Genomic DNA, 27,414 nt, shown 5'->3' with positions numbered 1-27,414 from the left:
ATTGGTGGTGATATTCACGAGCAATCGCATGGTAATCAGACCATGCAGCTCAGTCAGTCTCAGCCTAAATGGCAATGGAACATCATTACCCTATCTGTGGTCTCACCAAAAGCGAGGTCAGTAGTGGAGGTGGGTGTGATACCAAGTCAGGCAGCGAACAAGTAAGACAATGTCCTTTAAAGTTCTAAACTATTAAGCTCCAAAATATCTTAGTTTTTCTAAAGCAGAATAGCCCAAATTCAGCAGTTCATCCTGCCAAACCAAAGTTTCTGTTTATTTCAAGAATCACTGGCTGAGCCAGTGGGTGATGTTTAATTTTTGTTTGTATCAACCTAAACTTAGTTGCCTCAATTTAAGACTGTCTTTAAATAAGATAAACACAGTGGTGTGTCCAGTTTCCAATGCACTTTAAGGTTGTGGACTCATTAAGTGTGGTTAATTAATTAATGAATGGGCTCTGTGTTCGATTCCCAGGTGGAACGGTCTGCGTCATTTCTGTGTGGAGTTTGCATGTTCTCCCATCTCTGTGTGGGTTTTTTCCAAGAGCTCTGGTACCTTCTACAGTCCAAAGACATGTAAGTTAGATAAATTGGAGAAAATGGCCTGTGACAATGTTTGACACTGAACCTGAGTTGATGAATCATGTTTAACCTGTAACTACCTGTCCTGTCATGAATGTAACCACAGTGTAAAAACATGTCAAAAAAATCTATCTATTAAAATAAATAAATATTTTCAATGCTTATTTTTATTAGCAAAGTAGTAGCAGTCTTCCAAAATCCCTGTAAGAGGTACATCCCTGTGTTTAAAATAGCTTAAAAGTTTATTAAAATGTCACATCTGTATCCAGTCCTGACAAAAGTGAGCTATACATATTTGTCTTCAGTGTGACATTCTAAGCACCATGACATACTAGATACAGGTCTCACCTCTGAGTCCGGCTAATAGACAAAGCCTGAAGAGATGAAAGACAGACAAACACAGGTTATCATTAATCACTTTGTTGACAGCCAATCACTCTTTGTCTGTCGTAATGACAAGGATCCAAATCTACACACATTCATCTTCCCATCTAGCTTAGGAAATGTCATTTTCTTAGTGCTTGAGGCAAATGTAAATCCACATAGCCAAGTACATGCATACAGCCTAAACATCTTGCTAACTACAGTTGGATAAAATAAAGTCATCTAGCAGTTTGACAAACTGATCTGGGTTTGGTGAATGCCTAAAGAATGCTAAATTTAGCAACTAGTGTCATTTGTAAAGAGCAATATTCTAGGGAAGTTTTAATATCAGGTGCAGCTGTGTTATTATTAAATACTTTTTAAATGAACTGGCCTTGGTCTTATAGGAACACACTCTGTAGGTGTACAGTTAGAGACAAGGATAAATTGCTGAAGTTGGGCTTTTCTCATGCACAAAGTGTGGTAAACATCCTCTTTCTGATGTCATTTTTAATAGTGTACACTTTCTGATTACGGGAAGCTGATGGTTTAAAATGTTTGTAGAAGTATTATTTTTCCGGCATTGACAGTAAGGTGTGTAAAAATCCCAACAACACACTTGCTACAAGTATACAAGTAAAACACACACTGCTATATTGTCATTTTTATGTTAGTGTCAGTGCAGTGCTGAAAATGCTCCACCATCGCAGTAACATCTAGTCAAGGGGTAGGATCTCTTTTGGTTGATATATGGGGTTCAGTGAGTTGACAAAGTGTACAGAGCAACAGATAAGATAAAGTCAGTAACTGTGTACCCTCAAAGTTTAACAGTATGGTAGGTGTAGATTATCTAATGATCAATTAATGTACTTATCAGATAGATATACCTACTACAGTGCTTACTAAGTCAAATGTATTTGTATAGCTATTTTTACAATAAACATTGTCTCAAAGCAACCCTACACAATCCAGGACCAAAAACCAAAACCCCTGATCAGCAAGCCAAAAAGGGAAACAGTGGCAAGGAAAAACTCCCTTCAAATTACATGGCAAAAACCTTGAGAGGAACCAGACTCAACAGGGACCCATCCTCCTTGGGTGGCCTGGAGATTTACTTGAAGGAATTAGAATTAAACAATCTATACATTTCTATGTTGTAACAAGTAAAAATCATAAAGAATTTGTATCGTATTTCAGTCCAGTCTGTGGTAAAGTCTAATAGTAAGTTCTGGACATTGTGAGTGCATACACAGCAGATTCCCATCATAGCAGAAATGGCATTGTTGTAAAGGCAGCCTTAAACTTGCAGCTTCAACATTAGGTTGGTAAAAAGGTTAACTTCAGAAACTACCTCGGCATAAAAAACAAAGATTTAGTTAAAATTAGATATGAAGTAATTTATAGTAAGATATCGGTTTTGCATAGAGGTGCATGAGACTCCGGCACCCTTAATTATTACAGCATAACTAAAAGAGAGGACTAGAAGGTAACACAGTCATGAGGGCTTTCATGGGACATCTGCACCCTCCTCCCCCACTGCCAACAACCCAGAGTAATTGCAAGAGAGAGGCAGAACATCAGCAACCCAACATCACTGATCACCACAAATCTCTATGACTTTGAACCCTCAAAAGTTAGGATGGACAATCCCGGTCCTGGGGGTCAAAACCAGGCACAGCCAGATGGGCAAACATATCGTAACCAAGCCAGCAACAGTGCAGAGCATGAGAGCATCAAGCTGTCCAGACCTCAGACCCCCAGGATCAGAGCCACACATCAATGATTTGGAACTACCAAGTTGTTTTGTGTAGTCTTTTAAACTCTTTAAAAGTGTGTTTTTTTTAAGCTAAAACATTATAATTTTAAATGTACAGAAAGACTCTTTGTACTATGATGACTTAAATAACACAATTTATGTAATTTTAATATTTGAAAAGAAGAATTTTTTTTTAAATTACATTGCTTTTAGTGTTAAGGATTTGGAATCTTCAGCTTGTTATTTTTGCTAGAAATGCCAGCATCTGATAGTTTACTTGGCCCATTATTTGTGTTTTTCCTAAAAGTGGGATGGTTTATTTGACATTCTCATTTGCTTTTAATGGTAAAGAGGGGTGTAATGTGATCCAAGAGCAAACAATTATTTAAACGGAGGCTCATCATTACTGGGGCCAAGCCTTACCTTTGTGTGAACAATCACCTGATCAGATTATGCAAACAATGCCTGAAACATCCTTTCTGTCTGGCCTTTCTCTGCTAATCAAGATCTCTGCTCGGATTTGTCTGAACTGCTAGTTTTGCCCTGTAGTATTTTTACTTCTGAAAAAATTGCTTTACAGCTCTTTGTTAATAGCAACGTCTTTGTTACTTTGAAACACCAATTAACCAAACACCTTATTGGTTAATTACTGAAGTTTAAAAGCATTCTCCTTCTCGCAAATTTGTATGTACAGTGAAATAAGAATTGCCCTCTTTCTTCATTAAACTTTATTAAAAACACCACACATTTTGTAAAAAAAAATACCCTTGTAAAATCACACTTGTGAAAACACCAATGACCCTTGTATAAATGTTTGCACAACCATTATTAGCATCAAAATTATTTATATGAGATTCATACAATTACTTCAATTCACTTTTTTCACAATTTTTATTTTTAGCCATTTAGACTTACAGTATATAGCAGATAATTGTTTTGTGGCATTAACCACTACATCCTGGCTTTAGCAATCAGCCATAACATTAATACCACCTCCTGGTTTCTACACTCACTGTCCACTTTATCAGCTCCACTTACCATATAGAAGCACTTTGTAGTTCTACAATTACTGACTGTAGTCCATCTATTTCTCTACATACCTTTTTAACCTGCTTTCACCCTGTTCTTCAGTGGTAAGGACCCACACAAGACCACCACAGAGCAGGTATTATTTAGGTGGTGGATGATTCTCAGCGCTGCAGTGACACTGACATGGTGGTGGTGTGTTAGTGTGTGTTGTGCTGGTATGAGTGGATCAGACACAGCAGCACTGTTGGAGTTTTTAAATACTGTGTCCACTCACTGTCCACTCTATTAGACACTCCTACCTAGTTGGTCCACCTTGTAGATGTAAAGTCAGAGACGATTGCTCATCTATTGCTGCTGTTTGAGTTCACTTCATCAGTGGTCACAGGTCGCTGCCCACGGGGCGCTGTTGGCTGTATATATTTTTGGTTGGTGGACTATTCTCAGTCCGGCAGTGACAGTGAGGTGTTTAAAAACTCCAGCAGTGCTGCTGTGTCTTATCCACTCATACCATCATAACACACACTAACACACCACCACCATGTCAGTGTCACTGCAGTGCTGAGAATGATCCACCACCCAAATAATACCTACTCTGTGGTGGTCCTGTGGGGGTCCTGACCATTGAAGAACAGGGTAAAAGCAGGCTAAAAAAGTATGCGGAGAAACAGATGGACTACCGTCAGTAATTGTAGAATTACAAAGTGCTTCTATATGGTAAGAGGAGCTGATAAAATGGACAGTGAGTGTAGACACAAGGAGGTGGTCATGATGTTATGCCTGATTGGTGTATGATTTAGCACACACTATAATTTATGCGCTTGTTTAGTCCTGGTTAAAGAGACTCTTTTCCTCTATTGCATGCATGATGGTGCTCATGTCTGTTTTCATCAAAGTGAAACATTGCTAATGCTTATTGTTCTGGTGAATAATAATATGGAATACCCTGCTATATTATAAACTAGATAGTATATGTCCAGCTTTGTGGCAACAATTTGGGAAAGGCCCTGAACATAAAGCAAAGTTTCATCAGTTTGATGTCAAGAAAATCCTACACACAGCTCTGACCTTTGGGTGAATTATGATATGCATTGTCAGCCAGCACTTGTTATTCATCAGCAACTGACCTCATGAATGCACTTGACTAAAAAAGACAAAATTTCACAAAAAACACTCAAAAATCCAGTGGAGTCTTCCCAGTTGAGTGTAGGCCATAATAGTCACAGTAAGGGCAATTTCATCCTAATGTCTATAATTTTGGAATGGTACGACCAAAAGTCTCATGGTCAATTTTCTACATCATATGTTTGGCCACATAGTGTATTTTAATGGAATTTGTAGAATAATACCTTTAGGATAGTATTTAACCATTATCTTTGTAGTATGTGGGGATGACCAGGAATTTAGTGGTTGTCAGCATTAATCTTTAAAACCATTACCTTCATGGGAAAAAGAAATGTCAGTGACTAGCCACAGTCCTGGGCACTATCTTTGGCTTGTAAATGCTTCTTCAGTTTTTTCTCAGGTGAACAAAAGATGTGACAGAGAGCTGGAGGAAATGCTTTTAAGCTCCTCTTATGGTCTGGGACTCAGGTGTCTGTTTTTGGTTTGAGAGGGTACTATCAGTTTCCGGGCAACAAAGTTTCCTGGTCTTCTAAGGGTCTGCTTCAGACTGCCCTCCACCTCTTTTTGTTACTTCTAAGAAGTTGAGCAAATAAACACTAGGGAATGGACCCTATTTGTTGGTTCATTGTCAACAGATGACTTCTCCCAGCACCTGCATTGTCATTGTAATTCACCTGCAAAAGTAAAAATTGTGGTATAAAAAAAAACCAACCATATTAATATATTAATTGGTCTCTGTGGCTCATAGGTTTTAATCTGCCTTAATCTATATGTCAATGTTTTCAAGATATTAAAGATAATGTTATAACAATATTGTCTTTATTTTTACTGGGAGTTCAAATTAAAATGACATTAATTTTCAAAAAAAAAAAGTTGCTCATCAAAGTTCTTTTTAACGCTTTGTCTTTAAAATCTTCTACTGAGTTATTCCGTAATTTCCCAGTTGAACAGTGGGCTGTATTTTGATTTAACATGACTACTTTAAATGTTGTTTGTGAGACTGGCTAAAGCAATTATTATACTAGCTGCAAAGTTTCACCCATCTCCACACCTTTTCCCCCTCACCACTATTAGTGCCCTCTCTACTTTCATCATATGGAAATAAAAGAGGGGTCAAGTAAATACTCCTTCTTGTGGGTGTTGATGGGGGGGTTAAAGGAAGATGGATGGTTCTGGTGTCCATATTGCAGGTGCTTGCTTTTAGGACTGAACGTTGTCTGCAAGCAGTTTCTCATTAGAAGCTGGAGAGCAGGACAGCCTTCAAGTTTCCTGCATACATACATTGTGCTCTGGACTGTGTAATTTAGAAGCCTAATTTTAGGAGGAGGCAAATCAGATTTTATTCAAAGCAGATCTGAGTCAAATGGAGATTCACCGCACTGTGGCCAGACTTCAAAACCAGCTCATTACTCGCTCTTTTTCATGTCCAGAGTGCTGCAAATCTTTTTCCTTCAGAAACGAGGCAAAAAGATTAGTCATTTGAAGTCTTCCTGTTGAGTTATCCTCGCCACACACTGACTGATACAAGAATACGGAAAGGTTTAAATTTACAAAGCAGTTGTTATACAGCCCGTGGACAACTTGAGTCTGGAAGGATTTTAAGAGAACATCTGTTGTAGTGTGACTGGAACAGTGATGCACAAATACAATACATTTACTTGAGGATGCATCCACTGCATTAAACATATACATACACATTCACATGAAAGAATTTGTGATAGAACATGTGGTAGAACTATAAGTTTTCTAGCTTTCTCTCAGTTGATTGCAGTCACAAGTAAATATCAAATATCAAATAAATAAAAACAAGAATATTATTTATTTAATCTTTGAAAGATGTTTTAAATCATTGCAGTAATCCATAGCATTTTTATGAAAGCCTGAGCCTAGATGCTAAAAAGTATGTTAAAAATCAACCGTCCGAAACTTTCTGCAGGAAATCACTGCCAATATAGCCTATGGACAACTTCATCGTGATAATTCTTATAATGAATATCAGCTATCGCATAATTATAAACGAAGGCAGATCAATGCAAAAAGTTACAATTTATTAAAACTGTAAAGGACATGTTTGACAAAGACATGAAAATAATTTATGACATCTTTCATATATGTAATTGTTTACTGCTAGTGAAAGTGAGAAGGCTAAGATGCAGCCCAGCTACAAAGACCAACATTCTAAGTCTGGATTGATACATTCCCTTAAAACATCTGTAAAGAATTAGGGTCTTACAGTTAAAATTCAAACGGAAAATCTTGGCACATGGGTCAGACAGAAATAAGGACTAAGTCACACTGAGCTTCCTTATAATAATATATCATCCTCGACCTTGGACTCAGAAGTTATAGTACCATTACCACTGTAGAACTGATTTTGAACAATTAAATGTGATCTATGATATTTTTTATTAAAACTGCTTTTTATATAAATCTGACAATAATCTAGTATTGTCTAGTACTAGTATTCATCACAGAAGGATGGAGTCTGTACTTCAGCATTTGCTTAATCATTTTGTAAGTGATGTAATAGTCAAGTATTAGTAATGTAACAGTCATGTAAATAGTCAAACCTTAAAAAACACATTTACAATTGATGTTTGGCAGACTCTGTTTCTGTTAGCAACTAATGTGTGTGTAGTATGACAAATCAAAGCAGTGTCACTGGTAATGTGAATATATACAGTGTATCACAAAAGTGAGTACACCCCTCACATTTCTGCAGATATTTAAGTATATCTTTTCATGGGACAACACTGACAAAATGACACTTTGACACAATGAAAAGTAGTCTGTGTGCAGCTTAAATAACAGTGTAAATTTATTCTTCCCTCAAAATAACTCAATATACAGCCATTAATGTCTAAACCACCGGCAACAAAAGTGAGTACACCCCTTAGTGAAAGTTCCTGAAGTGTCAATATTTTGTGTGGCCACCATTATTTCCCAGAACTGCCTTAACTCTCCTGGGCATGGAGTTTACCAGAGCTTCACAGGTTGCCACTGGAATGCTTTTCCACTCCTCCATGACGACATCACGGAGCTGGCGGATATTCGAGACTTTGCACTCCTCCACCTTCCGCTTGAGGATGCCCCAAAGATGTTCTATTGGGTTTAGGTCTGGAGACATGCTTGGCCAGTCCATCACCTTTACCCTCAGCCTCTTCAATAAAGCAGTGGTCGTCTTAGAGGTGTGTTTGGGGTCATTATCATGCTGGAACACTGCCCTGCGACCCAGTTTCCGGAGGGAGGGGATCATGCTCTGCTTCAGTATTTCACAGTACATATTGGAGTTCATGTGTCCCTCAATGAAATGTAACTCCCCAACACCTGCTGCACTCATGAAGCCCCAGACCATGGCATTCCCACCACCATGCTTGACTGTAGGCATGACACACTTATCTTTGTACTCCTCACCTGATTGCCGCCACACATGCTTGAGACCATCTGAACCAAACAAATTAATCTTGGTCTCATCAGACCATAGGACATGGTTCCAGTAATCCATGTCCTTTGTTGACATGTCTTCAGCAAACTGTTTGCGGGCTTTCTTGTGTAGAGACTTCAGAAGAGGCTTCCTTCTGGGGTGACAGCCATGCAGACCAATTTGATGTAGTGTGCGGCGTATGGTCTGAGCACTGACAGGCTGACCCCCCGCCTTTTCAATCTCTGCAGCAATGCTGACAGCACTCCTGCGCCTATCTTTCAAAGACAGCAGTTGGATGTGACGCTGAGCACGTGCACTCAGCTTCTTTGGACGACCAACGCGAGGTCTGTTCTGAGTGGACCCTGCTCTTTTAAAACGCTGGATGATCTTGGCCACTGTGCTGCAGCTCAGTTTCAGGGTGTTGGCAATCTTCTTGTAGACTTGGCCATCTTCATGTAGCGCAACAATTCGTCTTTTAAGATCCTCAGAGAGTTCTTTGCCATGAGGTGCCATGTTGGAACTTTCAGTGACCAGTATGAGAGAGTGTGAGAGCTGTACTACTAAATTGAACACACCTGCTCCATATGAACACCTGAGACCTAGTAACACTAACAAATCACATGACATTTTGGAGGGAAAATGACAAGCAGTGCTCAATTTGGACATTTAGGGGTGTAGTCTCTTAGGGGTGTACTCACTTTTGTTGCCGGTGGTTTAGACATTAATGGCTGTATATTGAGTTATTTTGAGGGAAGAATAAATTTACACTGTTATATAAGCTGCACACAGACTACTTTTCATTGTGTCAAAGTGTCATTTTGTCAGTGTTGTCCCATGAAAAGATATACTTAAATATCTGCAGAAATGTGAGGGGTGTACTCACTTTTGTGATACACTGTATATATATATACAGTGTATCACAAAAGTGAGTACACCCCTCACATTTCTGCAAATATTTCATTATATCTTTTCATGGGACAACACTATAGACATGAAACTTGGATATAACTTAGAGTAGTCAGTGTACAGCTTGTATAGCAGTGTAGATTTACTGTCTTCTGAAAATAACTCAACACACAGCCATTAATGTCTAAATAGCTGGCAACATAAGTGAGTACACCCCACAGTGAACATGTCCAAATTGTGCCCAAATGTGTCGTTGTCCCTCCCTGGTGTCATGTGTCAAGGTCCCAGGTGTAAATGGGGAGCAGGGCTGTTAAATTTGGTGTTTTGGGTTCAATTCTCTCATACTGGCCACTGGATATTCAACATGGCACCTCATGGCAAAGAACTCTCTGAGGATGTGAGAAATAGAATTGTTGATCTCCACAAAGATGGCCTGGGCTATAAGAAGATTGCTAACACCCTGAAACTGAGCTACAGCATGGTGGCCAAGGTCATACAGCGGTTTTCCAGGACAGGTTCCACTCGGAACAGGCTTCGCCAGGGTCGACCGAAGAAGTTGAGTCCACGTGTTCGGCGTCATATCCAGAGGTTGGCTTTAAAAAATAGACACATGAGTGCTGCCAGCATTGCTGCAGAGGTTGAAGACGTGGGAGGTCAGCCTGTCAGTGCTCAGACCATACGCCGTACACTGCATCAACTCGGTCTGCATGGTCGTCATCCCAGAAGGAAGCTGACGCACAAGAAAGCCCGCAAACAGTTTGCTGAAGACAAGCAGTCCAAGAACATGGATTACTGGAATGCCCTGTGGTCTGACGAGACCAAGATAAACTTGTTTGGCTCAGATGGTGTCCAGCATGTGTGGCGGCGCCCTGGTGAGAAGTACCAAGACAACTGTATCTTGCCTACAGTCAAGCATGGTGGTGGTAGCATCATGGTCTTGGGCTGCATGAGTGTTGCTGGCACTGGGGAGCTGCGGTTCATTGAGGGAAACATGAATTCCAACATGTACTGTGACATTCTGAAACAGAGCATGATCCCCTCCCTTCGAAAACTGGGCCTCATGGCAGTTTTCCAACAGGATAACGACCCCAAACACAACCTCCAAGATGACAACTGCCTTGCTGAGGAAGCTGAAGGTAAAGGTGATGGACTAAACCCAATTGAGCACCTGTGGCGCATCCTCAAGTGGAAGGTGGAGGAGTTCAAGGTGTCTAACATCCACCAGCTCCGTGATGTCATCATGGAGGAGTGGAAGAGGATTCCAGTAGCAACCTGTGCAGCTCTGGTGAATTCCATGCCCAGGAGGGTTAAGGCAGTGCTGGATAATAATGGTGGTCACACAAAATATTGACACTTTGGGCACAATTTGGACATGTTCACTGTGGGGTGTACTCACTTATGTTGCCAGCCATTTAGACATTAATGGCTGTGTGTTGAGTTATTTTCAGAAGACAGTAAATCTACACTGCTATACAAGCTGTACACTGACTACTCTAAGTTATATCCAAGTTTCATGTCTATAGTGTTGTCCCATGAAAAGATATAATGAAATATTTGCAGAAATGTGAGGGGTGTACTCACTTTTGTGATACACTGTATATATATATATATATATATATATATATATATATATATACTGTATATATATAGTTTTTACACTGTCCTGATGCAACCCTCCTATTTTCATCCGGACTTGGGACAGGCACTAAGAGCACAAGGCTGTCTTGGCAAGCTAAAACACCAAAATAGTGCTGAGCAGTAATATTACAATTTAAAATTGTGGCCGCCTAGTTGAATGTTAAATGTTAAATGGTTTGTAAACTTATGCCCTTGGTAAAAATTTGAAGGTGAGATAGATGACAGATAAATGTGTTTGATCTTATGTTGCTGCCCCTGAAAACTCACTTTTGCTCTCTTCAACTCAAGTAATGTTTTTAATGAAAGCTTGTGCACTCTGGGAGAGTTTAGTAATAGTGATTATATCAACAAAAATAGATTTTAAGCTCTAGAGAGAAAAATAAAACAGGTAATTCTATCTTAACCATCTGGAGGTATCTCGTAATGCCACGAACTTACTGATTATGCTTGTAATGAACCAACACTAAAATCAAATCAAACTTGGCACCACCCAGGCATTCTTGCCCACCACATTTACAATGCAAGCAAGGTGGTCCGTTGGTAAACTGTTTTTGGAATTTTCTGTGCTCTGATCTCAGGTGGAGATATAATGTGTGTATAAAAGCTTTTATAAGTGTCTTTGTTTGGTTTGTACAATTGAGAGAGCCTGTGTGTGTAGAATAAAAATACAAGCTCATTGACTATACATTTAAAAAGCCCCTACTTAAATAATCCTGTCATCTTTATTCCCTCTCTGTAAGAAAAGCTTATCACCTTCTCATGCCAAAAGTCACTTCAGTTAGCGGTTGATATAGCAAATGATGTCCGATAGCTGTTGAAGCATTAAGGTTTTTTTTCTGACAGCCTGGATAACATTTCACATTAAAAATGTTTCTCCTCAAAAGCCATGCAGTCAAACTTCAATCAGTCAGACAGCTTTTGTTATTTTATGAGTTGTAGAGTGATTTTGTCACTTCAATTATCATAGCATGCAGAAATAAAAGATAAAAATCTGGTTGTGGCATGTTTTACCTGAAGGGTAGACTGAATACTATAATTAGTCAGTCAGAAAATGTGTAACTGTGATTTATAATACACATATTACTTTAGTTAATAACAATCATGTGTTCTTTAAAGAGCTGATTGGACTGTATTGTATTTTAGCATGTTGTGGTACTGACTGGCATCACTGCTGTAACATCAATAGATGAACAGAGGAGTTTTTTTTTCTGAAATGATAAATAGAAATATTGTTTTTCATATCGGGCAGGACATAATGTAGGAGATATTTAATAATATAATGTTTCAAAGACCCCCAGTCACCTCTGCTTGCTTTTTTATTTTGAAATTTTATTTATTATTTATTTATTTTTTAAATGTATATTTCACTTCTGTAGCTGTTACTACATATATATATATATATACTGTATATATATATACAGTGTATCACAAAAGTGAGTACACCCCTCACATTTCTGCAGATATTTAAGTATATCTTTTCATGGGACAACACTGACAAAATGACACTTTGACACAATGAAAAGTAGTCTGTGTGCAGCTTATATAACAGTGTAAATTTATTCTTCCCTCAAAATAACTCAATGTACAGCCATTAATGTCTAAACCACCGGCAACAAAAGTGAGTACACCCCTAAGAGACTACACCCCTAAATGTCCAAATTGAGCACTGCTTGTCATTTTCCCTCCAAAATGTCATGTGATTTGTAAGTGTTACTAGGTCTCAGGTGTGCATAGGGAGCAGGTGTGTTCAATTTAGTAGTGAGAGCTTCACACTCTCTCATACTGGTCACTGAAAGTTCCAACATGGCACCTCATGGCAAAGAACTCTCTGAGGATCTTAAAAGACGAATTGTTGCGCTACATGAAGATGGCCAAGGCTACAAGAAGATTGCCAACACCCTGAAACTGAGCTGCAGCACAGTGGCCAAGATCATGCAGCGTTTTAAAAGAGCAGGGTCCACTCAGAACAGACCTCGCGTTGGTCGTCCAAAGAAGCTGAGTGCACGTGCTCAGCGTCACATCCAACTGCTGTCTTTGAAAGATAGGCGCAGGAGTGCTGTCAGCATTGCTGCAGAGATTGAAAAGGTGGGGGGTCAGCCTGTCAGTGCTCAGACCATACGCCGCACACTACATCAAATTGGTCTGCATGGCTGTCACCCCAGAAGGAAGCCTCTTCTGAAGTCTCTACACAAGAAAGCCCGCAAACAGTTTGCTGAAGACATGTCAACAAAGGACATGGATTACTGGAACCATGTCCTATGGTCTGATGAGACCAAGATTAATTTGTTTGGTTCAGATGGTCTCAAGCATGTGTGGCGGCAATCAGGTGAGGAGTACAAAGATAAGTGTGTCATGCCTACAGTCAAGCATGGTGGTGGGAATGCCATGGTCTGGGGCTGCATGAGTGCAGCAGGTGTTGGGGAGTTACATTTCATTGAGAGACACATGAACTCCAATATGTACTGTGAAATACTGAAGCAGAGCATGATCCCCTCCCTCCGGAAACTGGGTCACAGGGCAGTGTTCCAGCATGATAATGACCCCAAACACACCTCTAAGACGACCACTGCTTTATTGAAGAGGCTAAGGGTAAAGGTGATGGACTGGCCAAGCATGTCTCCAGACCTAAACCCAATAGAACATCTTTGGGGCATCCTCAAGCGGAAGGTGGAGGAGCGCAAAGTCTCGAATATCCGCCAGCTCCGTGATTTCGTCATGGAGGAGTGGAAAAGCATTCCAGTGGCAACCTGTGAAGCTCTGGTAAACTCCATGCCCAGGAGAGTTAAGGCAGTTCTGGGAAATAATGGTGGCCACACAAAATATTGACACTTCAGGAACTTTCACTAAGGGGTGTACTCACTTTTGTTGCCGGTGGTTTAGACATTAATGGCTGTATATTGAGTTATTTTGAGGGAAGAATAAATTTACACTGTTATATAAGCTGCACACAGACTACTTTTCATTGTGTCAAAGTGTCATTTTGTCAGTGTTGTCCCATGAAAAGATATACTTAAATATCTGCAGAAATGTGAGGGGTGTACTCACTTTTGTGATACACTGTATATATATATATATATATTTTGTTTCTGCATTTTCTCCCCTTTTTCTCCCTTTTAGTGCATCCAATTGCCCGATTGCGTCATGCTTCCTCTCCACCAATGCCGATCCCTGCTCTGATTGAGGAGAACGAAGCTAACCCAAGCCCCCTCCAACACGTGGGCAACATGCCGTATGCATTTTATCACCTGCACTTTTGACGAGTGCAGTTCAGCTTAGCGTTGTGTACAGAGAGACACACCCTGAGAGCACTTTTTTCTCATCTCTCAGCCAGCAGAGGTTGTAATTGCACCACTCATGGGAGAGAGACCCCATCCGGCGTAGTCCCACCTATATCTGAACAACAGGCCAATCGTTGTTCATGTGGCCGCTCAGCCTTAGCCGGTAGGCAGAGCTGAGACTCGATATGATGTATTTGAGATCCCAGTTCTGGTTCCAGCTTGTGTTTTTACCCCTGCGCCACCTGAGCGGCCCACTGTAGCTATTACTTTTACCTGAGAAATTCACTGGCCATTTGTAATAATGTCCCTTAGACGTACTGTTGGAACAACTTTTTACATTTCTTATTTTTTTTTAAAATGGGTGGTGTTGTAAAAGAAAATTCAATTGGAAAGAAAAAACAGGTTTGATACCTGCAACACACTCCAAAAAAAGTTGGGACAGAGACATGTTTACTCTTGGGTTCCACCACTTTTGGGTTCCACGAGACATTTTAATGGTTTGGGAGCTGAGGATACTAATTGTTGCAGTTTTGCAAGTGAAATTTGTGTCCATTCTTGATAAGCGACTTCAGCTGTGCAACAGTCTCCTCTTCTTACAGCCCCATACATGTTTAATAGCAGACATATCTATAGTGCAGGCGAGTCAAGCACATGCATTTTGTGTCTATAAAGCCACGCTGTTGTAGCATGTAAAGAATGAAGCTTGGCATTGTCTTGCTAAAATAATCATGGATTTCCCAGGAAAGGATGTCGCCTTGATGGCAGCACAAGTCTATCTAAAATCCCAATATATGCCTCCACATCAAAAGGAACATTTACACATATGTAAGTCAATCAGGCCATGGACGCTGATGCCTCCATATACCAGAACAGATGTTGGCTTTTGCACCAGCCTGGATGGTCCTTTTAATCTTTAGCACAAAAAACTTGGTATCTGTTTTTTTTTTTAAACAAGCTGAATCAAGGACTTATCTGACCACAGCACATGTTTCCACTGTCTTTTGGACCATCTGAGATTAGCTCAGACCCAGAGAATTTAGAGGCATTACTGCGCAGAATTAATGTACAGTTTTCTCTCTCTGTAATATAGTGTCAGGTTGCTTTTCTTGATGCAGTGGCAGACTGTGTTGTGACAGTGGTTGTGACTGTGAAGTGAAAATGCTTTTCTGAAGTACTACTGAGCCCATGAGGCTTTATTTATCACAGTAGCATGACTCTTTTTCATGCAATGCTGTCTAAAAGCTTTGCCATGCACAGACTGATCTCACTGAATCTTTTCACAATTTAACGAACAGTAGATGTTGAAAGACTAAATTATTTGAAACCTTGCACTTATAAATGTTCCTTTTAAGCTGATTGGCTATTCTCTCCTGAAATTTGGCACATAATGGTGAGCCACGACCCATCACTACTTGTAAACCACTTTGTGGTTCTACAATTACTGACTGTAGTCTATCTGTTTCTCTACATACTGTTTGAGCCTGCTTTCACCCTGTCCTTCAATGGCCAAGACCCCCACAGAACCACCACAGAGCAGGTATTATTTAGGTGGTGGATCATTCTCAGCACTGCAGTGACAATGACATGGTGGTGGTGTGTTAGTGTGTGTTGTGCTGGTATGAGTGGATCACACACAGTGGTGCTGCTGGAGTTTTTTAAATACTGTGTCCACTTACTGTCCACTCTATTAGACACTCCTACCTAGTTGGTCCACCTTGTAGATGTAAAGTCAGAGACGATCGCTCATCTATTGCTGTTGTTTGAGTTGGTCATCTTCTAGACCTTCATCAGTGGTCACAGGACGCTGCCCACGGGACGCTGTTGGCTGGATATATTTTTGGTTGGTGCACTATTCTCAGTCCAGCAGTGACTTTTTAGTGAGGTGTTTAAGAACTCCATCAGCATTGCTGTGTCTGATCCACTCATACCAGCACAACACACACTAACACACCACCACAATGTCAGTGTCACTGCAGTGCTGAGAATGATCCACCACCCAAATAATACCTACTCTGTGGTGGTCCTGTGGAGGTCCTGACCATTGAAGAACAGCATAAGAGGGGGCTAACAAAGCATGCAGAGAAACAGATGGACTACAAAGTGCTTCTATATGGTAAGTGGAGCTGATAAAATAGAAAGTGAGTGTAGAAACCAGGAGGTGGTTTTAATGTTATGGCTGATCGGTGTATAAGTATACAGATTCAGACACAAATGAGATCACAGGAAAGAAAATCTTTATATCAGTTTTATATACATTTTAGTTTTAGTGGTGTGTGTGTTCTAAAAGGTTAGAAAAAAGATTTCCACACAGACGTTTCACTCAGTTTCTTAATAGGTGAGCATTGTGACAAAAAGAAGAATCTTCTATGTAAATATTTTATTTCTTTCACATATTTCTGTTTAAAATTCCTTTATGCTGGTGGGAATAATTTTAAGAGTAAGAGGCAATGGTTGACAGAAACTCTTTGCTTGTCTAGACATGCCTCTGTCCATGTCTAGGAATTTTTTCACACCATTAGCTCAATCTTTTCCATCTATTTCCTGAATTTGAATGTAAAATCTATTTTTTTACAGAATAGTGGAAATCTTTTAATTTTGCTTTATTGCATTGGAAGTTTTAGTTATTTTATTGTGTCCTGACACAGTCATGTAATAGATTAATTAATAATCAAATTAAAGATGTGGTATTAGCATTTTTGATTAATTAGCATTAGAAAACAAGCTACTACAAATAGGTGGATATTACTCAATTACAAAGGAATAAAATCAAAGCAAATTCTTTATGACAGGGAAAGTCATATTCACCACATGACATCTGGTCAAGAGCAAGTCTGCTAATCCTCCCAGTGAACAATGTGACCTGCCTGCCAGTGCCAGGCTTGTTTTCTTTCAAAGCTTAAACAACTCTAAAAGCTTCCTACCTGAATCCCTTAACCAAATATTGTGAGATACCCTCTTGATATTCTAGAGCTCCGCTATTTACCAGGAGATTCCAAGGATTAGTACATCCAAGCTATTACCACAGAGAGTAAGAAGCGGCTTTCCCACAGTTCACCCACCAAGAGATTTAAGGTATCACACCATGATTACAGGATGGAAATCACATAAAGTTGTATGCAAATTTTGGACAACCCAGATAGATCACATTTTGTTGAGTTTTGTTCATGTAAGAGGAAGTTAACACTGCTGGAACACAACTTCATATGCAAATGTTCGGACATCTGTCCACTTGTAAAGTAACAGAATTTAATACATTTGTTAAGCCATATTGACTTATTAGGACTTAGGCAGGTCAAACATTGTCTTTAAACTTTAGATTTTATACCTTACACTCAGTTTAAACTTTATACTCTCAGCAACCATGTGCTTTTCCAAGCAGCTGCCTAATAATCTGAATATAAAGCCTAAAATGCAGGGCAAGGCTAGGAAGAGATTTCAAAGTGGTTTCAGCTTGCATTTTACACTGTCCAAAATGCCATAAAAATGACAGTTAGATGACTTCTAAAAGTCAAAGTAAGAAAGCTTTCGGAGGGAACTGCTTATTGGGTGGCCAGAAAGTAAAAGCAAGCGGCCTGCAGAAAGGTTAAGCTGACTCAGAAGTTCACCATTCTGGTGTGCAGCATTGCTTGCACATGATCTGCATTTAAAAAGTCATCATGGGGGGCATGGTGACTCAGTAAGTAGCACCGTCACAACGAGAAGGTCCTGGGTTCTTTACCATGAACTGATGAAACATGTCTTGTCATGAATGTAATCAAAATGAAAAACATATGATATATGAAATCTTTACACATGCAAGTCAACCAAGCCGTAAGAAATAATGCAGCTCTATACAATAACTGATGTTGGCTTTTGCACCTGTTGCTGATAGTCTGGATGGTCTTTTTTTTTGCCTTTGGCATGAAGAACTCGATGTCTATTTTTCCACAAAGCAAGCTGAAATGTGGACTTATCTGATCACAGCAAATGTTTCCACTGTCTTTCAGTCCATTTGATATGAGCTCAGATTCAGAGAAGTTTAACTAAGATTTCTCTGGATTCCAGGAACCTTTTTACAATATTATGTATGCTAGTTGGTAAAAGATCAAAATTATTTGTAATCTTTTGTTTTAACACTTTTTGGTGTTTTTGGAGCTCTATTATAGTGACCATTGGGTTTTTTGTTACCTCTATAAACAAGGCATTTTTTTGCCCAGATGTCCAATTTGGCAGCATATCTAACTTTGGGAAGGCTGGGACCACCTTAGATATTATTTTATATCCTTGCCCTGATCTGTGCCTTGTAAACCCAGAGATCAACAGACACTTTCCTGGACTTAAAAAAATGTTTATTTTACTAAAATACAGGGTAAATTGTGGATCCCTATATACCCAGCTGTGTGCCTTTCAATACTATGTCCAGTAAGTTGTTAATGCAACCAGTCAGACTTTAACTGAGTTCTAGATACAATTCAAGAATATCTAAAGCAAATAGTATCCACCTGAGCACGATTTAAGGTGCCACAGCAAAGTTTTTACTTTGTTGTCATTATAATTGATTAAATGTAGATTGATTAGTAAGACTGCAGTTATACGCATTCAAAATCAAATCAACAACACAATAAAGTGCTCAAAAAGTCAAGAAGAAAGAATACTTTCTGAATTTAGTGAATACATAGAGTTAGAAATGCACACTGTTTTTAAGACATAGACTCATAGACAGACATGTACAGCCAAGCATGCAGAACAAACATGTATTTAACCCGTTTTTGCTTTGTATAATTCATCAGTGTTTGTAAACAATGGTTTCAAAATGAAATTAGGAAAAAACTACTCAGAGCTCTAAAAAAGAATTCCTGGACTGGTATGAACACATAATAAATCAGTATAAATCTTATTCGAGTTAAACAAGGTTGCTTTGACGTGACTGCATGGTCATTAAATAAAATAAGTTGTGCTACAGCAATTAGAGAATCATATGGCGAAGTTCCTACACATAAGGAACTGGGTGGAAGCTTGGGAGATGCATTTCCCTTCTCCTACACTGAGTGGCAGGAGATCTGTTGTGAATATTTTCCTCTTGTGGTTGGTTTTCTCTCCAAGGCCATTTACTTTAATGCATCTCAGCTGCCTTTACTCCCATTGTAACAGAAACCAAGGGCACAATATCTATGATTTTAGCCCTGGTGCTGTTTCTCATAAGGCATACATATCTGCTATGACTTTTGATTTTTGCTTTAGTGTGTTGAGTAAAATTTCCTCATCGTTGCTGGTGTCCTCCAGCTCTGTGTGTGTCAGCTGGGAGGATTCAGTTAAGCCCACGCTTTGACAAACTTCTAATTCTGTGGATTTGCAAATGGAAGGCAGACTGTATATTCTATTTCAGTCTGAACAACGTCAGTGTATGGCATGGTGTATTCCACAACAAGACTGATTAGATAAAGCTCCATTTCTGTAGCACATATAGCAACATCGAATAGGATCATACAGTATGTTGATCTCGTGTTAAAATCTGGAAAAAGAGCGCCAGTGTTTGTTTTATTTGAATGCTGTCCAACCTTACATGCACCATGACCTGTACTACTATTACTCATCTTGAAAACCTTAAATATACACACCTTGATAAACCAGCCTCTGTCTTTTAATTAAAATACATAGGAATTATGCCCCTAAACCCCCTTCAACAGACACACCATGTAACAACCTTTTACTTTTGACTTTACTAAAAAGATTGTTGTCCACGGATTCCTTTCCCAGTTCTTTTGCTTCTCCAGTGGCCGCAACCGTACATGCTTATTCTAGCAGATGAATCCCCCATATGAATCAGAGCAAAGTCTCAGACCAGGCATAAGTGTATGTGTTGGACTGGACTGCACATTTCTGGAGACCACACAGGTTTCCTCTCTGAAGGCCAACTCTCCGCACTGCCCTCCATCTTCGTCTCTACATGTCTCTATGGAGATGAGGTCATAAGTTCACCATCAGCAGGGGATACAAACCTGACAGAAGACAGTAAACCTGCAAAATCCTCTCCATCTTGGACAAAGAGTCAACAAGACACAAAAATTTAAAGTAAACTTCAGTATCAATTTTATATACATTTTATTTAAGTTTGCCATTTTAATGGTGAAATGGCAACTAATCCAAACTATTCATCATTTTCATCTTGTAACTGCATAAAAAACAATAAATGTTATATCACAAAAAAACACATTTCATAAAGTATTATTTAATTGACACTATATGGCTGAAAGCACCCCTCTACTAGTTTTGCAGTTCAGGTGTTTCACCTATTTGCAGGTGCAAAAATTAAATAAAATAAATTACACATTTTCAACTGGGCCCATATGTGCACAAAGCCTACACAGCCCCGATCTCTATTCCACTAAACACCTTTGAGATACATTAAAATAATTGCAAGCCAGGCATTCTCATTTACCAAAAATGCTTTTTTGACTGAATAGACATAAACATAACCAGACACACATAATCTTGTGGATAGTAGAGGGTGGCACTGTCACTACAAAAACAGCCTGCGTTTGATTCCTCATCTGGACGACCAGGGTCCTTTTTGTGTGGAGTTTTCTCCCATCGTCTGCATGGGTTTTCTCTGGGCGCTTTGGTTTCCTCCCTCAAGTCCAGAGACATGTAGTCAGGCCAACTGGAGCTACTAAATTGCCCTGTGATAGACTGGCAACCGGTCAGGGGTGTTTCCTGCCTTTCACTCAATAAATCAGACCCTCTGCGACCCTGACCAGGATACATTTCTTTGTGCAATTCCAAACTTTTTGGTTTTCTTAATAACTGCCAGCTGTCCCAGAAACAAAAAGCATCCCCATGCTCATTTCACTGTGCTTCACAGCTAAAGTGTGATTTCAATAGTTATCTGTCATACCCCTTTCCCTCTTTAAACACAGTGTTATTAAAGTGATGCCACATTTGTCCAAGAATCAATCCAAGAATTGCTCCAGTAGTGCTGTAGAAAAAAAAAATCAGTCTTTTGCAAACTTAAAACTTGAAAGTTTAGTTTTTTATTATGTTCTTGCAGTAAAACTATTTTTGTTAGTGTTTTTCCTATAATAGACACATGATCCAAGACTTGGACAAAGAACAGACCATAAATAATAATGCATAAATCCCAGTAATTTGACTCATGATTTACACAAGCTTCTTGCCACTGTACGTATTTGTAATATACATTGGGTTTTGAAATACCACCATATGGATGGAGTTGTCATTGCCAATATGTGACTTTTTCATCTTTCTTACTGTAACATGTGCTTTCAGTCTGTTGTCTTGGCTGTTGTAAAAAAGCCTCAGTTTGTGTAAAATGACCCTGTCGCTTTTCTTCGAAGAAGCTACACAACTCCATTTTCTATCGTATCTTCAAACAAATATACACAAGCAGATTATTTCATCACATATGGAACCACCACTGGAACTTAAACCATAAAAAGAGAGAGAGTAACAATAGCAAGGAACACGACAGAGAGAGAATCAGAAAGAAAGTGAGAGGGGTAGAGAACATGGGTGATATCATCCAAAAGCGCTAAAATCTTGCTGTTGTAAATGAGTTTATCATACCACCATGGACGGCCATAAATGACCTCAGCAGACATGCTGTCGTAGTAAGCTAAACCAATAAGAATGTGCAGGAAGAAAAACAGTGCCTGCAGTGAGCAGCACTACTTCTGTGCTGGTAGACAACAGTCGGGGAGCATAAATCCTGCTGGCTTTAACCTTCGACATGTGTGGTGAGAAGTAGCGTGATTGTGCACTGGTTTGTGTGTGGGATTGTGTAAGTTGAGGCGTCTCCTCGTACATCTGTAGCTATGGAGGACGGCTCCCTCTGCTGTGGAGAGGAACTTTCATATGTACTTGCATCTTTACTGAGCTCCTAACCCAGAACAGATGTCCATAGTAAAACGCACTGACCCATGGAGGCCCCAGTGTGGCTAGGTTCTGGACGCAGTGCTGCGAAGGGCTAGGCCGCTCAACACCTGATCAAACTGTGAGCTTTACAACAAGGAGGTGTAAAACTTTCTCCCCGTGTACTCCGGAGCCAGAGGCCTTTCAGAAACAGCAATATATTAAAGTCTAATTGGGTAGAGCAACAGACTGCAGGCTCCCGCGGGAGCGTTCTGCGGGCTGTTACAACCTGCCTCCCTTTACAAGGTCTGCTGGCATGGAATGACCTATCAGTTCACTGTTCTAATCTCTCAGCAAACTTTTGAAGCGAGATATGTGCATTCTCTTCTTTATCATGAAATCTTTTTACTCTCATTTTCCACAGTGCAGGTAGATATGACAAATGAAATATTTAGCACCTTGAGCAGGTGACGTGCGGCATTCAATTCCTTTATTTACTTTAACCTTAGACTTTATTACTTTTGTAATATCATAATTTGTGAATTATAATATACAATATAGGCAAAACTACTGGGACACCCCTTCTAATTACTGAATTCATGTGTTTCAGCCACAACAATTGCTAAGAGGTGGAATAAATACATTATATAAATGTTATGCATCTGAATTTGCAGCAACAGTTTAGGGAAGGCCCCTTCCTGTTCCAGCATGACTGTATCCCTGTGTACAAAGCAAGATCTATAAAGACATGCAGAAAAGCCTAATTTAAAGAAACTCCAGTGGCTTGCACATAGCCCTGACGTCAGCCCCACTGAACAGCTTTGGAATGAACTGGAACATCAGCTGAGACTTTCTTGACTAATATCAGTGCCCAGCAATGCAAATTCCCACAAACATACTACAAATCTTGTGAGAAGTATTCTCACAACAGATACCATTTACTATAATAGCGTTTATATTAATAGCATTTATAGTAATCCTATAGTAATAGCATGTAGCTTACGGACAAGTGTCCTAATACATTTACTATGGTCAGAAACACAGGGGTAAAAACACCTCTGTCTCATCTTGTTTGGATCAAATTAAAATTAAATTGAATGTGTTTGTGTTTACAAAATACAATGAATTTTTATCTTTTAAACCATTAGAAATATTTTAAATAAAGATTCAAGAGAATTAACAAATCACAAATTCTTTTTTTCATTGTAGTTTACAAGCGTCCCAACTTTTTGGGAATGGGGTTTGTAAGGAACAGTATTTAAAAACACACTAGTTGTAAGCAGCACTTGTGTTATAGATTTTAACTCCTGGCGTTAAAATATTTAGAGAAAAAAGAACTGAAGTTGACTGTGAGGTCAAGTCTCTTAGAGGGTGGCTCTCTGATAAACAAGAAAAATTCTGATAGTCATCATGAATGGTGCATTTGTAAAAATAACACAAACAATTAGATCCAATGGAAGTCTTTTTAGTTTATTGGTGGTCTTCTTACATTAGCAAATGAAGCAGGATAAGGACCTGTTCACATGCTATTAAACAATATCCAGGTCAGATAGGAATGTAATCTACTCATTATGGTTTGAGTTTATTTTTTTGGGAATGTTAAAATCTAAACCAATATTTACAGAAGAAATGCAGCCAAACAGTCGTCTGTTTACCAGAGCTATCACCGGCAAATTAATCAGAACTATTTTGACCAAATTATGACCTGCTCTGTTCTTCCTTCAAATATCATACACTAAAGTTGCTCGGGGAAAAATGTAAAACCCTTCAAATTACTTGGTTGTTGGTATAAATTACTCATAAATGTGGTCTGATCTCCATCCAAGGCATAATGATATACACATTCTGGATTAGGTAAAAACACACAGCCAAGTGTACTTTATTGAACACATTCATTCATCATTTACAGTCCTGGCTTGAAGAGAATATGTAAAACTCTGGGCTAATTACCTATCCAAAGGTCAAGTGCCCTAAATAATATGATGAGAATGGACTAAAATGGAAGTAAAAACTTAAATAAATAAAAAATAGTTATGTGAATAGTCTTTTTAGACATTGGTGTACTGCAAAGATCACACTAAGAAGATTTGCAACTTAAAATGAATTTACAGGTATTTTCACTAAATATGGTGTATAGAAAGTGTTGTGTCATATTTGTAGCACGCAAAATTGAGGCAGGTTCTCAGCCTTCAATGTGCTATATACCATGGCCCTCTTAGTTGATGCCATGACAACATTTATATAAAAATACAACCCCAATTTTATTTTGAATATTTAGTTGTATTTAAAGTTTAAGCTCAGTACTAAAACTTTCAGTTTCAGTTTTTTTGGCTCTGATTTGGCTTCTTGAACTTCCCACCTGTTCACCTTCAGAGACATGTAAATCAGGGTCATTGTCAGTAGCACAGGAAGTCAGTTTCACAGGTCAGTTCCTGCACATCCCTTGGTGAATTCTTGACCAAATTTCCCCTTACATCTCTATCCACTCTCCGTTCACCGAAGGACTCCTTGGTGGTCCCATCATTGGTCACTATTAAACCAGCATTATTTTTCTTTCCCCTTGACCCCTAGCTATGGCCCCTCCAAAGCAATGCCCTCTCCTGGAACACAGCAGCTGGGTGTATTTAGGAAGCAGGAAGCAGCTGTCAGGAGTGGGCAGTGCATGTGTGGTTGTCCCAGGTCCGACCTGTTTGTTTTCAGTGTGGGCATGATTCTGCCAATGGACTGCAGGAATACCAGAGCAACTCTGGCAGATGCTTAAATGTTAAAGTATGCTGTACTGTGTGGGTTAGGGGTCACGGAAAGGATGATGAGCTTTATTACCAGTTTGTATTATAAAGTTATAAAATGAATTTGATTTGTAATGCCTTAAAAGTCCTTTCATACCATTACTCACCTTAACATTTTTATAATCATATATGAATTGAATTAGTAGCAGTTTCATTTTGGGAAATATATTTCTAAGTAATCATCTGTGCATCTTGAAAATAATGTACAATTAAATAATAATGACATTTTAATAGGCTCTGTTAATTTTTGCATTAGAAATTCATTTTTACATTAGAAAATGCTTTCTTTTTTAATAAGCACTTTACTTGTACGAGCGTTCTTCAAAAAGTTTCCGCACTCTTTTTACTCTATTTAACTCTATTTATTAAGAATTTCAAAAACAAATTACTAAAGCAATAAGCCACGAGAGGCCGTGCGTTACTGTGATTTTAGCACGGGGAATGACGTTTTTGGCACGACGCGAAGCGTCTCGAGTGGCTTATTGCTTTTATAAAACGGCGGTCAACATAAAATACAATAAATACAACAATGTTTAATTTATAAATGTATTTATTGTGTATAAACTTACAATAAAGCATTCTTCCGCGACGCAAGGTAGTTCGATTAACAGTGTTGCTAGGCAACATGAGGGCGAACATAACATTAACTTTTTCTTTTCAGTGGCGTATTAATATGGAATGATGTGAGGTGGTCCTAGGTGTGCGTTTATCGGGGATTTTACAACGGCTTCGAACGCGGCTCAGCCAATCAGATTTTAGGACCGGAACTATCCATTTTATAAATCACTTTTTTACACAGTCACCTTCCGATGCATTTTTCCCAGCGTTGTACTTTTCAGCAAACTTTTCAGCAAAAAATGTTTTTGGTTGAGCGCGTAGCCACTGATGCATCACTGCTTTCACATTATCATCACATGAAAATCTTCTTCCCCTTGAAGCCTCTTTGAGAGTCCAAAAAGGTGGAAATCAGATGGCCCTAAATCCAGACTGTAAGCTCTGTCTCAATCTCTCAGACACGACCAATTACTACTCCTCCCACCCTCACTGTTTTCAAGAAAAATATTCCTCGTATATAATATTTACGATTATTAGGCTTTCCTTTCACAAGCACTCTAGTCACTATGCAAAAATAAATAAATAAATAATAATTAAAAAGTGGACAATAGCAAAATCACCTCATAATTCTGTTAATACCAACATATGCTGCCATCAGCTACAACATCCAACATAGAAGCTATACAATTGGGTTAATCAGGAACAGTTAATTTTTAGACGAAGGGTTAAGTCTCTGTAGCTGCATTAGTCTTCAGAACAAGAAATAGCAAGAATGATCAGCAATATTTAAATCATATTTATACCAAAAGGCAAAAGGAGGCAATCTTGCTCGCTAGTTATGTATAAACACATGTATATTCATGTTTGTTGGGGTGTAGTTTTTGGGGTAGCATAAAATAAAGGGTTAAATTTAACTGCCTCTTAGTTTTCACCAAAGTTTCCATGAACTGACTAAAAATACCATTAAGATTTTCATTTGGCTTTCATTTTGCCCTGTCAATATCTCGCCAGCATACCACACTCGGCTCAAGTATATCATTTGACTTTTACCTTGCCATGAAGAATGTCTAATGAGAGCAGAAAATCAAACCATGGGGTAACCGGACACTCTACTGTACACTGTAAAGCCTGTCCGAGTACCCAGCCCCGAAGAACTTCACTGCCTGATCAAAAGATAGCCAAGGCTCTTTAAAATTCTTCACCTACTGTTAAATTTAATGCAGGACTCATTAGGAGAAATACGACAGATTAATGCAGTTGCAATTAAATTTAGAGGACACAAAGACATGTCTGCTCATTCTGTGTGTTTATGCTTTTCCAGACATACATTAAGCTAAACATACTTGAAGGTTATCCTGGGGCAATACCTAATAGGAACACAAAAAAGTTTACCTCAGCCCCACTAAACAGCATTTGAATGAACTGGAACATCAGTGCCCAGTCATACAAATGCTCTTTTGTATCTTTTGTAACTGAATGGGCACAAATTCTCACAGATATACTTCAAGGTTTTATGAGAAGCCTTGTTGTTGTTAAAGCTAGAATAACACTTAGAGGTCACTCTGCTTTAATACTATTTGTTTGTGAGTTTATGTAAGTGTGTGTGTGTGTGTGTGTGTGTGTGTGTGTGTGTGTGTGTGTGTGTGTGTGTTAGGCATTTTCTGTAGTTCACTTAATATTTGTACATTAAAAAAATCCATATCATAGCTGAAGAATATAAGAGGACCAGGAGATTTGTTTAGAGAAAAGGAAATAACAGTGTCATTATGGAGCTAATTTTAGTTTCAGGAAAAGATGTTTAGGGAGCCTTGGCTCAGTCATGAAAAGCTTAAGTATCCCTTCTTAACTCCCAGTTGTGAAACAGAAGTCATTTTGGTCCTTGACTGGACTCAAAAGAAACAATTTCTAGCAAATACTGAGCAACTTCAAAAGTGCCTTATCGCTGCCGGCATCAAACGTGATTGATTCCACATGAAAACACAAGTTAGCATTTACAGTAATTGGGGAAATAATTATTCTATTTGTATTGTACAAATAAATCAAAAAATGACCCGGTTATGTCTGGCTTGACCCTCTTTTTAGAGAGTGAGAATACAGAACTCAACCCACTAGCCACTTTAAACCT

The sequence above is a fragment of the Trichomycterus rosablanca genome, chromosome 13, assembly GCF_030014385.1.
Source record: "Trichomycterus rosablanca isolate fTriRos1 chromosome 13, fTriRos1.hap1, whole genome shotgun sequence".
Taxonomy (NCBI): Eukaryota; Metazoa; Chordata; class Actinopteri; order Siluriformes; family Trichomycteridae; genus Trichomycterus; species Trichomycterus rosablanca.
The sequence above is the reverse complement of the archived record's forward strand: the minus strand, read 5'-3'. Positions refer to the sequence as shown.